Source organism: Mytilus californianus, unplaced genomic scaffold, assembly GCF_021869535.1.
Source record: "Mytilus californianus isolate M0D057914Y unplaced genomic scaffold, xbMytCali1.0.p SCAF_6, whole genome shotgun sequence".
Taxonomy (NCBI): domain Eukaryota; kingdom Metazoa; phylum Mollusca; class Bivalvia; order Mytilida; family Mytilidae; genus Mytilus; species Mytilus californianus.
This window is the reverse complement of record NW_026262712.1, coordinates 95146568-95160165: the sequence shown is the minus strand read 5'-3', so window position 1 is coordinate 95160165 and position 13598 is coordinate 95146568.

The following is a 13598-nucleotide window of genomic DNA, read 5'->3' as shown; positions in this document are numbered from 1 at the left end:
GTAGAATATGTGCTAGCTGTTTTATTTGGTTTATTCACTGACGAGCAATTGTACATTTAATTTGTGTACCGTTTTAAACGTTCTGTCAGTTTTGTATTTTCTCAAAACTTATGTAAACTGCAGCTGGTGTCACTAGTTGGACAGGAACTAATTGCCTTTCTAGATCCCATATGATCACCCTACAGTTTAATTATAGTTGGGGTAGGTGTGACTAAGTGTTTAGATTTTTGTGTAATATAAGCGAAATTTAGGTGCTGTAAGAAAGTTTTGCCAGTCCTTTCACCTATTTGCCAGATCTACTTTTTAATAAAAATGAAAAGTAGTTTCCAGATTTAAGATATACCCCCAAAACCTTGAGGTTTATAGGGTGGTTTATATAATGACGGGAGACCACATTCAACTTAAATTTACAAATAATTCTGCAACATCAAGTAAATAAATGACAATGTTATACTGCACTTGCCAATAAGACAACTATCTTAAGCATCTAGAACAATAAGACCAAAAACAAAGAAAGTGTCAAGCTGCATTGACGTAAAAAACGGATATGTGTATTCACTCATCAACTAAAATGAAAAAAATAATATATAAACTGTTTTCGTTTAATTCAATTTACATAAATCTGAGTTAAGTTGTCCCTTATCAGAACTTGTGGTTTCCGATGCTTTCAAACTACATATCATGTCATAATTGATTTGGCCTTTCACTTTTTCCAACTGATTTCTTTTTTGACGGAACCCCGTGTTTATCGCTCTAGCAATGTTCTCGTTATGGTACGCAAACACGCCCGTGCGTTCAATTGCCGCTTCCTAAAATCACTAGCTGAGTCTTGTTATCATCATAACTTTCCCTCAGCTATCAAAAAGAAGCCGAAAACATGCTTCTATTCAATATTTTCACCGGACATTTACTTTCGTTTTAATTCATTGTATGTTATGATAATGCCCGAGCAATTCGAAAAAATATGACAGCATGTCATACGCTAATTGGATAAACGCCGAGAAGATCGAAATGTTTTCATAAACACGTGTACCTTTTGAGCAACGGAAAATTCCAACAGGGACCCATTACAGCTACTTGATGCAGGGCTCTATTTTTAGAACGAAAGGACATTTCCAATTATAAATATTATAAAAATAGATTTACGCGACGACTGTAATCAAGTAAGGGTAAATAACGCAAACGATAGCGAATAAAAACGTTAAGAACCCATGTTTTTGGCATATAATTGGGTTTTCCTTTGAATTAATTGGGTTATTGAACCCTGCAATTGGCAATTGCATTGGGTTTTTAATTATTTTTATTGCGTGATTACGCAAATACGCTGCTTATCTGGAGCTCTGCTCATTGGCAATCATACCTCAAGCAATGTTAAATTAGTAAAAAAGATCAAATGGAAAGTATGATTTCTTTTAAAAAGCTAAAGGGAAAGCCAGTCCCTATTTTTTCCTAGCTACTTCGCAGTCAATTTAAGCAACAAAAAAAAATTAAATTATTCCATCTATTTACTTGATATACGAAAAGCCTCTTGATGTTCAAACAGAGTTAATACTATTTATTTTCTTTTAACAGTACAACCATCTTTGGCACTGTTGTGGTAAAATCCTCTATTTCTTATTACATGTTCCATCCCCTTTTCATTTTGTATATATACTACTTTATTCTACTTACTTTTTTTTCTCAGTCATCCACATCCTACTATTTTTATCAGTTGTTGACAGTCACTGTTGCCTCCCACACACATCATGTTAATAGCCATTATTATATTATGAGCCCTCTTAGTCCCCAAAGCGTGTCCTATATTACACAAAGTAGCTACTTTAATAATACCGTTATGTCAAACGTTCACCTAAATACATATAGGGCACGCGTTGGGTCAAATTACTCGCGATCTACTCGATTGCCTAAGCATCTACGCCTAACTCTAGATCAACTTGTAGTAATACTGATTATAACAAATTATGAATCTCTTGGTGTACATTTATATGTCTTATGTCGAATAATATGCAATATTGAAATTGCAAAGTTATTTCATGCTTTACTGAATGTAAGATTGAACTATTACTCAAAACAAGAACATAAACGTGATGATTTTCAGAACATGAATTTGAGCGTATTGTCGTTGTTGGTGATTTTACTGACCATCACAAAGGCAATCAATATTGCCACGTGCTTATGGTTATTTAATCTTATATATAGAGCTGGTGATATATAAAAAAATCCCGGTCCAACTGTAAATTCTACAAGTAGTTGTAGTAGCTGTTCAACACATACCGACTCCTTGCTCACTGGTAGTCAGTTTCTAACCTTTACATGTTTAAATACACAAAGTTTCCAAGCGAAACGAGACATAATTCAAGCTGAGTTTAGCGACAGAGATATTTTATTATTTAACGAAACCTGGTTCAATCAACATACTGATGACAGCGATATTAAATTGGAATCTTTTAATAAACCATACAGAACTGATAGAAATCATAAAGTAGGAGGGGGTGTGGCTATTTATGTGAAAGAAAATATTTTTAGTGAAGTAAAACCTGAATTTAAAATAAACGGATTGGAATGTGTATGGGTCAAAATTCATGTTAAAGGAATAGATATATTGTTTGGGAATTTTTATAGACCGCCAGATTCAGATAACCAAATCTGGGGAAAAATAAATTATTCAATAGATCTCGCCATAAATTCGAATGCAGATAAAATTATAATTTGCGGTGATTTTAACGATGACCAACTTAATCATAGCAAACAAAAGTTAAGAGAAATATGTAACCAAAATAGCTTATATCAAATAATAACTGATGCTACATATGTTTGTGAAAGGTCAGTGTCGTTACTAGATCTAATTATGGTAAATGATCCGGATATAATACTGTACTCAGAAGTTGGTGAAAACATCCTTGAAAATTCTGTACGCTATCATTGTCCTAGAAGTGCAGTAATAAATATCGAAAAACAATTAACAAAATCCTTTAAAAGGAAAATTTGGCAATATCACTTAGGCGATTATGATTTGTTTAAAAACGAACTCCTTAAAATTAACTGGGATACTCTAATTGATAATCAAAACATAAATACCGCGGCAGTAAATATTACGGAAAAAATTCTTGAAGCGGCAGAAAAATCAATCCCAAACAAACTGGTTCAGGTTAGGAAACATGATCCACCTTGGATGAATTCGAATATAAGAAAAATGATTCAAAAGCGTAAGAGATTACATAAAAAAGCAAAAATAACAAACAATGAAATTGATTGGACAAATTTTCGACGAATAAGAAATAAATGCATAAGCTACGTTCGATCAAGTAAAACAATTCTTGGAAAGCAAGTCAATAAAGTTGATAGTATACACACAATAAGCACAAAACAATGGTGGAAAACCATTAAAAATTTGATCGGGCTACCAAATAAAAAATCAGTCTATCCTACTTTAATTTTCAATAACCAATATATAGAAAGTGATTACGACAAAGCTAATTATTTTAACGATTATTTCTGCGCACAGTCTTCTGTTGATGATTCAAATACTGTATTACCAATATTAGAATATGATGAAATTAAAAAACTAGAGGAACTATAACTATAAGTGTTGAAGATATGCTTGTAAATCTTGATATTTCAAAAGCTACAGGGCCTGATTTAATCAGTCCAAGACTCCTGAGGTCGGCAGCAACTGTCTTGAACTATCCGTTTACAAAACTTTTTATTTTATCCCTTCTAACAGGGAGATTTCCAGATGTGTGGAAACTAGCAAATGTTATCCCTGTCTATAAAAACAAAGGTGGCCCAGAATTTTTACTTAATTATAGACCAATATCTTTGCTGTCTAACATTGGTAAGACAATAGAGAGATGCATTTTTAAATACCTTTTTAACTTTATTATTACAAATTCTTTATTAACAAAATTCCAGTCTGGTTTTATTCCTGGTGATTCGACGGTAAACCAACTGCTATGTATAATTAACGATTTTGGTAAAGCATTAGATGCAGGGAAAGAGGTAAGGGTAATTTTCTGTGACATAAGACGAGCTTTCGACCGAGTCTGGCATAAAGGCTTACTCAGTAAGCTTAAAAAAAAAGGAATTAATGGAAAATTGCTACTTTGGTTTGAAAGCTATTTAAACTCAAGAAGGCAATAGGTTGTCATTTGAGGAGAAACGTCCAACAACGAGCATGTCTCAGCTGGGGTACCCCAAAGTTTCTTGGGTCCTATTTTATTTCTTATTTATATAAATGACATAGTTAATGATATAGAATGTGATATTAAACTTTCTGCTGACGACACTTCAATTTATATAGTGGTTGATAACGAATATGAAGCGGCAGAAAAGCTAAATAAAGATATTGAGAAGATACATAATTGGTCTAAGCAATGGCTTGTCAATTTCAACCCAAACAAAACAGAAATAATGACCATTTAAAAAAAGCACCATGCATAAACCTCATCACCCACCAGTGTATATGAATAATAATATCATAAAAGAAGTTGAGTCGCATGTAAGCATTTAGGGGTTATTATAAATGAAGATGGAAGCTGGAATAATCATGTAAAAATGATTATTGATAAAGCTATTCCAAGATTAGCATTATTCCGAAAGCTAAAGTTTAAACTTAAAAGGAAAAATTTAGAAACTATTTATTTATCTTTTATACGCCCAGTCTTAGAATATGGGGACATTGTCTGGGATAACATACCTGATTATTTAAAAATATCTCTGGAAAACTTACAAAAAGAAGCAACAAGAATTGTTACAGGTGGTACTAAGATAACATCGAGACAGTTGCTGTACGATGAAACCGTTTGGAAAACTCTCCAGTCTCGGCGTAATAAACATAAGTTATTAAAATTCCACCAAATGTTTCACGGAGATTGTCCTGGTTATCTTTCTGTATTAGTTCCAAACCAGAGCTAGATCTACACGACCACAGGACTAGGGGGTCTTCAAATTTACAAACTATATTATGCAGAACAAGCTATTACCAAAAGTCATTTCTACCAGCCGTTATAAACCTTTGGAATGATATTCCAGACGACATTCGTTTAAATCAATCAAAATCGGGTTTTAAGACGTATCTCTCTCAAAATATTAATAAAATACCTTTGTATTTTCACTTAGGCTGTAGAAGAGAACAGATATGTTTAGCAAGACTCAGACTCCAGAGTAGTGTTCTAGGGGACCATCTATTTAAAAAAAAATCTTATCAAAAACGCACTGTGTTCCTGTGGTCGTGTAGAAACTACCTCTCATTACTTCCTCAAATGTCCAAAATATAATGAAATTCGAAGGGGTACTATCGGGACGGTCTCTTGTTTTAATCTTAAGATTATCTTATATGGGGACTGTTTAAAGTCTGACGAGGACAATATGCAAATATTTCATAAATTTTTTGAATACATAAATAAAACAAAACGTTTTGAAAGTTGATCTTGTATATGTATATAAAAAAACGATGTAAAATCGAGTGGATTGTCCGTCGTAAATGACTATAGTCGGACATGTGTGTTGGTTTCAGTGACTGTCTATCAAGAAAGTAAAGTAGAGTTGACTGTTTCACATTTTGGAGCAGAGATACATAAATGTTCCTAATATTATAAATGTGTTATAGACTCAGGCTTTTATAAGTTCTAGGCTACATTGCAGAAATATTCTAGTTCCAAAACATTAAAAAAAGTTATTTATTTATTTAATTTTTATACACATATATATAGTCTTTCTAGACAATGACTAAAATTATATTCCAAATTAACATTGACGAATGTAGAAAATGAGGGCTTAAACTTGGGAACATAGCTAACTAAACCTCTCTAAGCTTCTTGAAACTAATTTATGAACTAAACAATTGACAAACGGATGAAAAATGTTTGACATCACTTGTATGAGCATGTATTATGACAGTGATAATAACCCCTGTTGATAGATGCGCATTTTCTTCATTCAGTGATTTGTCCGTTACCAGTATATTTTTTGTCATTCATTTCCGTCTTGTTTGTTCGGCGGTTCAAAAATCTTTTGATCGAAATTAAATTCTGTCATTTTCTTCATTTGTACGTTTTTGTCCTGTTCCTTGTATCTGCTTCATCTTAATTCCAAATGTACGACTGTGTAACGGATTCGTGTCTTTTGCATCGGTATCTCTGTATCTGTTTTCCTGTGTAGAGTTCACTTATATCTAATGGAAATAGCATTTAATAACATTTGTGCGTCCAAAGCGCCCATATATCGCAATTTCTGGTTCCTTGTGCCAGATTTATTCCAATCTTATTCGTACGACAGTTTCCTGTTTTATGTTTCTAATTACTTTCTATTTCTTTTGTTCTGCTCAGTGTTTCCAGCTCCGTCTACTACTATCTGATTGACTTCTCTCTCATATGCACAGCAGTTAAACATTTTTTTGAAAAGCAAAATGATTTCGTTCCTCAGTTTGGTTGACATTACGACATAGATAAAGAAGTTTGACATACATCCTACAATTGTAAGAAGTTTTATACTTTCGACGAGGAAAACAAGGACGGTCAATCTATAGTCCTCATCACCACTGACCATATCTGTATATACTATCAGTAACCATGGCATCATGCCCTCATAACGTCGTACCAACCACACATTAAGAGACCCACCACAATTATAGAAATTACATGCGATGAAATTGTAACACCACCACAAGTACAGATTTACTTTTGGAACTTCTGTGATGAGGAATACGACCAAAATTATAATAACCATTATAACCGATCTTCTTTCCTGTTTTCTTTGTTCTGTCATCCGTCCCCGGAACTTGTTAGTGAGTAACTTGTAGATAATAAATGCTGAAGACATCAGCATGACAAGGCAACAACATGTCATCATAACAGTCTGGATTATCAGGTAATATAAAGAGGAATACTCTAGTAATCCTTTATCTTTGATAGAACCATAACATACATGTGGGTTCCTTTCATTATTTGATTGCTCAAGCTGATAGCTAAAATGTCGTGGAATGCTGATTGTAATGGACAATAGAAAGCACATTGTACAACACATTACGGATTTCTTGTTGGTCAGTTGAAATTTTGTCCAGATTGGAAACCTGATGGCTATGACTTTCTGTATCCCGAGACATGTAGTGATCATGTATGATACATTGTGGAATGTGAAGGACAATATCGACAGATGATGAGACAGAGAGCAATATGGATATGGTAAAGAACATAACGGTACAATTATTTTCCTGCAATGATATTGTGACTGGAACAATGGTTCAAGTCCGTAGGTTGAAAACGCCGTCAGAAAGTCAGCTGTAGCTAGACCTTGCATCAGTATTGTTGCAGGTGAAAGCAACATTTTACGGCACATTAAACCAAATACGACAATGTTCATTAGCATTGATATATAAGATATAATAGAACCTGCTGTGCCAACATATAGTAAATATTTATCTTTGTCAATAATAATGAAATCATAAAACGACATCGTAATTTATATCACGTCACTTTGGCTTCAAATCGGTCCATAAACATACGGGAATGTAGTAATTATCACCGCTATCAGCTTTATCTTCCAAACGTTTTGTGGAATTTAATTGCACATTTATCAATAATGATGGAAAAGTAAATTATCTAACTTCTAAACTATTTAAATCCTAATTATTCAGCCTGACGTGGTTCTCAGGGAAAAGTGCAAAAGTTCAGACATGTGACTTCTAGACTCATGTAATCCTGATAATTCAGGACTTGTGTAGTTATCGTGGAAAGTCAGTTTTGTAACTCCTAAATCCGCTTAATCTTGACTATTCAAGACTTGCGTGATTCTCATGGAAAAGCAAGATATATAATTCCTATACTCATTATATCCGTATTTGTACTTACTGGTGTGGTTTTCTACATGAATGAACTCACAGAAAACTGAAACGTGGATCTATACTTAGTATTCCAACTTGTTTAATATCATTATTGCTACATATACATATGTAATGGAGAGAGCATATAATATTTTATTGTCCTATCAAGGGCACCCGGGGCATACAACATAGCTGATCGTCATAACTGGAATACAATAAAGTTTATTAAACGATAGAAATGTTAATGATAAATAGAAATTTATGGTATTTTCGTTTACCAGTTTCATCAGTCATTTTAAAGGTTGCCAATGAGAAGTAGAAACTATGGATGGATAGTGAAACGTAAGCGACCATGTAATAATTCCCAGATAAACTACTATACCATATGAAGTTCAAGATTTATCATTATTTCTACTTATGTACGCTGATGACATGATTTATCTGATTCAGTTATTATATACTTGTAAATGGGGTCTAACTGTAAATCTTTCCCAAAACAAAAATTATGTTATTTAGAAACGGAGAATCCTCAGAGACATTTGGCTGAGCAAGGTAGAAAAGTCGTATTTGGTTTAAATGGTTTCATCATTGTATTTAAATGTTTTTATATATTTGAATTTGTTTGATACTTATGAGAGTAGCATATTATGTTATGGAAGTGAAATATGGGGCTTTCATAAAGCTCCAAATATTGAAAAAATACAACTAGATTTTTGCAAAAAGATTGTAGGTGTCAGTGTACAACAAATGTAAGGTCTGTTATGAACTTGGTCGATATCCTTAAATTTGATATATTCTAGAGTGAATAAAATAGTGGAGTACTGGTTTAATTATTATCTACAAGCAACTGTATTCTTAAAACTGCTATAGGGAACAACTGCATAACTTTTATAACAATAGGAGCAGTTAGATTTATCAACATCAACAATTATTATTCAACTTAAGTTTAAATGAGTTTCGGTATAATCACGACATTTTGATTATAAGATGCAGACATCTTATACGTTCAGGTATCCAATCTTTTATGGTAATATTCTTTACATGCAAACCACAAAAATATCTACATTCACCTCAAAAGCTAACCAAACCTTTAAACAGACTTATTCAGAAGGGATATAGTTACGATACTTTTGTCAGGTCATTAAAGATGGCATATTTTGGTATTAATATTGATTCACTCATAGGGTCTTTGTATCGGAAATGGACACATTTATTCCAAAACCAGTTGTTGGCATGATACGGGTTATGTTCTTCTCATATATTTTATGATGGTATGATACTAAACCCCTAACGGGAGGGATTATGCTTGATTTTCATATGATCAAGACATAATCTTTCAATCAGTTTAATTGAGGTCTTGAGCTGGCATGTCATTTACTGCTAGTAGTCCTTTGTTAATTTATGTATCATTGTCATTTTGCTTAGTTTCTTTTGTTACCTATTCAGACATCGGACTCGGACTTCTTTTAAACTGAGTTTTACTGTGCGTATTGCTGTGTGTTTGTTTTTTCTACATTGGCTAGAGGTATAGCGGGAGGGTTGAGATCTCACTAAACATGTTTAACCCCGCCACATTTTTGCGCCTGTCCCAAGTCAGGAGCCTCTGGCATTTGTTAGTCTTGTATGTTTTTTAATTTTAGCTCATTTATATGTTTTGGAGTTTAGTATGGCATCCATTATCACTGAACTAGTACACATTTTCGTTTAGGGGCCAGCTGAAGCCCGCCGCCGGGTGCGGGATTTTCTCGCTGTGTTGAAGAGCCGTTGGTGGCCTTCGGCTGTTTTCTGCTCTTTTGTCGGGTTTTTGTCTCTTTGACACATTCCCCATTTCCATTCTCAATTTTATTGATAGAAATGTATTATTGATTGTAAAAACAAGAATATATGATCAAGCAAAACATGCAAACTTTAAATGATCAAAAGAACAGTTCATCTAAGTGTAATTTATATAAATATATTGTCAATATGTAAGCTTACAGAATTATCTCACTAAACATATGAATTTCAGAGTGTATTTATCTCGTCTGAGCTTGTCCTCTCATAATTTGTTTGTTGAAGTAGGACGTTATCATGGAGTAAAAAGATTTGACAGAAAATGTGTTTTATGTACTTTGAATACCATTGAAGATGAATTTCATTCTGTATTACAATGTAAATGCTATAGAGATTAAAGGAGTCAGTTTATTAAAACTTATTATTATAGGCGTCAATCGTCGTTCAAATTGTTCATTTTATCGGCACTGAAAATGTTAAAGATTTGCGTAATTTGTGAAAATTCTCATATAACGCACTTAATCATAGGAATGAACTGTTAGTGGACAAATATATAAAAGTAATAAAGAATTGAATTATACCAATACGAGCACAGCAAGGGTTTTATCATTAGTAATCCACTTGAGATACTGTAAAACAGACATCATGACAAGAGCAGCTTATTGTCAACGAGTTTCAAACAGTACACTACTGATATACTGTATCAAATAGCTTATCAACAGAACTCACCAACCAAGATGTCCTACAGCACCGAAGAACTGTCAAAGAGCAGCAGAATTGCAGAGTCCATCTGTATTGACGCAGTTGTCTACCACATCCACGACATATATCTACCAAATAGCAGCCAGTCGTGTGCAACAGATATTATGTAATCACTGACCAACTCAGCTCAACGTACCAAGGAAACGGTTAGACGACTCATTGCATTCTGATGACAACAGCTTCAGCTCTACAGACTCTACATCAAGAAATTGTACTTCACCTCGTTCCGGCTCCGAAGAGATTGTACTTCACCTCGTTCCTGCTCCGACGACTCGGTCACGCCCGATCAACCAATTCAGAGTCATAAAACTAGCTCACAACTGCTGGAATTAGAACGATACTACAGTTGCAGCCAATACCCCGAGCTTGAAAATCGTTAATTGCTCGCCAAGAAACTCAAACTCAGTCAACATGAGATTAAATAATGGTTCCAGAATAAGTGAATGAAAGATAAGCGTTACATCAACAACAGTCAAAGCTACAACATTCGTTGGTGTAGGTAGACCTGGTACCCGAATATTTAAAACAAAGTAATTCATTGGCAATATCATCAGCAGCTATACTCAAAAATGTTCGCTGTTTGTGTATCCTAGTTTTAACCAGCAGTTCTTCGGCAGTGTATCATCTTAGACAGTGTAACACAAAATGTCAGGACTTGAAATAAGATTTTGACAATATATGCATGTGCTTCAACTTTGCTAAAAGTTGTTTGTTTTTGAATTCTTTCCTTGTTTGTTTAGTTATTGATGTAATTAGAAATATAAAAAAAAAACAATGTATATTTTAATACTGCATTTACGTGTGTCTTGCCCATGCAGTTTTTGTTTTGTTTATTCGGAGAATAATGTAAATCAACTATTGATACAAAGATATGTCTTGCCTGTCGCCAGAACAGTCAGAAAAAGACAATCCGATGGACAGCAATATTGATAATTACTAGTAAATTGCTGAAATGTTAAGTGAATCTGAAACTATGAAAGTCTATTAGTAACAGGAATTACCTTTACAAAGAATATGTAGAATCATCATGACAAGCTGAGGTGTACTGACAGTAATACAACTTTGTAGAAAATAGAATTGTCTATTGTAAGTAGTTCCTATCAAACTAACTTTTAAAAGCAGAAAATTTAACATTGAAAATTGGTAATTAATTGAAAGTCACTGGACTATGACCTAGGGGACAGGGCCTCGAAAAGAGTCGTCAAACTTATATGTACTGATAGTAAGGCAACTCTATATAAAATATTATAGATCCATCACAAGTAGTTCCTATCAAACTAACTTAAGCAGAAAACTTAACAATTGTTGACGCCGCCGCCAGAAAACCAACCCATGTGTCTCGCCTCCCGCGACTTTCGTCGCTAGCGAGACAAAAAGGGAGTAATTAATCAGTGTTCAGTTATTACGTGTTTTAATTAAATCAAATATTATATTTTAGTGTATCCGTACCGATTCCTTGTAGTGGTAAAGAGAGATATCAATTCGATGCCTTCTTGTGTCTAAAATGAATAGTTTTGTTGTGCTTCAGAGAGGTAGGACAGTTTCCTCTCTGAATATTTTTTTGTAGTACAGAGAGGTAGGACAGTTTCCTCTTGGAATTTTCTTGTTGTTCGGAGAGGCATGTCACACAACAATAACATATAAAACGAGGAGATATGGTATGATTGCCAATGAGACAACTATCCACCAGAGTTGAAATAAAGAGGCAGTAAGCAATTACTAACCACCGTACGACCTTGAACAATGAGAAATCCCCATACCGTATAGTCACTTTATTATCATCACCGTAAACATTAGGATGTGATATCCCGTTATTCCGTTTTAAATACGAATTCAACTGTACAGCCAAACCTTCTAACAAAATCTTATAAGCTCTTTGAAAATGTAAAAGGTGCTGCCCAATAGTTTTACTTCTTTTTCAAATTTTTGTTTTAGTTTTGTTCATTTATCCAAAAGGATATTACCAAAAAAATGGACTAAACAGTAAAGGTTAATAATTTACAAAGACAAATAGAAGACAATAATATATGATTAAACTTATATTTTCTAAATTGAACTGTCATTATTTTGATGAAAACTCTTTGATAGTTTTTTCATCCGACCTTTTTATCTTTGATTGAGGTTTCATCATTTTAAGAGTTGTTCCGTTAGTACTCTGTTGTTTTTATCTTGGTATACATACACGTTGTTATATATCTCAGATTACGGGCATTTCTCTAACATTTCTTTATTTTCTTATGTTCTGTCATCTGTGGTATATATATTTGATATGAGAAAAAGAATAACAAAAGAAATGTTTAACTGTTTATTTATTTACATTAAATATCATTAACAAACAAACAAAATAACAAAGGTTTCAATACTTTAAACTTAATAACTTTTTAAGGACAATAAATTGTCTATGAACAGAATGGTATCCGTTATATAATACTGACTTGTATACCACTGTTGGTGACGAAAAAGACGGGAACATTGAGAATGTCGAGTACTACTGACTGTAGAGCTGATTACTGTAACCCAATGTTGGCGACGGGACCACTGAGAAGGAGTACTTCTGGTGTTGGAATCCTGTTGTGGTTGTTCTTGGACAAGGTTTACCTACACCAACAAACTGTGTCAAGTCAGACGAACTGTTATAGCTTGTACTCTTGATGTGACGCTTTTCTTTCATTCTTCGATTCTGGAACCACCATTTAACTTTATGTTGGCTGAGTTTCAGTTTCTTGGCAAGCATTGGACGATGTTCAATCTGGAGGTATTTACTGTTACTATAGTATCGTTCTAATTCCAACAGTTGCGAGTTTGTAAAGGTAGTTCTGGCTTTCTTCTTTGGCGGGTTAATAGACGTCTCGGAATCATCGGAGCACGAACCCGATGAATTACAGTCTCTAGATGTTGAGTTAGAAGAGCTTATGCTCTCATCCGAGAAAACTGAGTCGTCGAGCCATTTTCTCTTATTCTGTGTACGTTGGCCAACAGTATATTTTGGCATTGATAGTCGGAGAGTTATATCTTCTGTCGGTGATTGGCTGTTGTATGGTAGAACCACTTCGTGAATGTGGCTGACAATGGCATTGGTATGGAGAGATTCGGGTAACCTGCTACTCTTGGCTAGTTCTTCGATGCTAAAGGACATCTTAGTTTGTGCGTTTTGCTGGGTAATTTCCATCGCAGTTGGGCTAGTAGTTTAGTTGTTTGAAGACAATGTGACAATGAGCTAATTTTTCCATCTGGAAGCTTTATA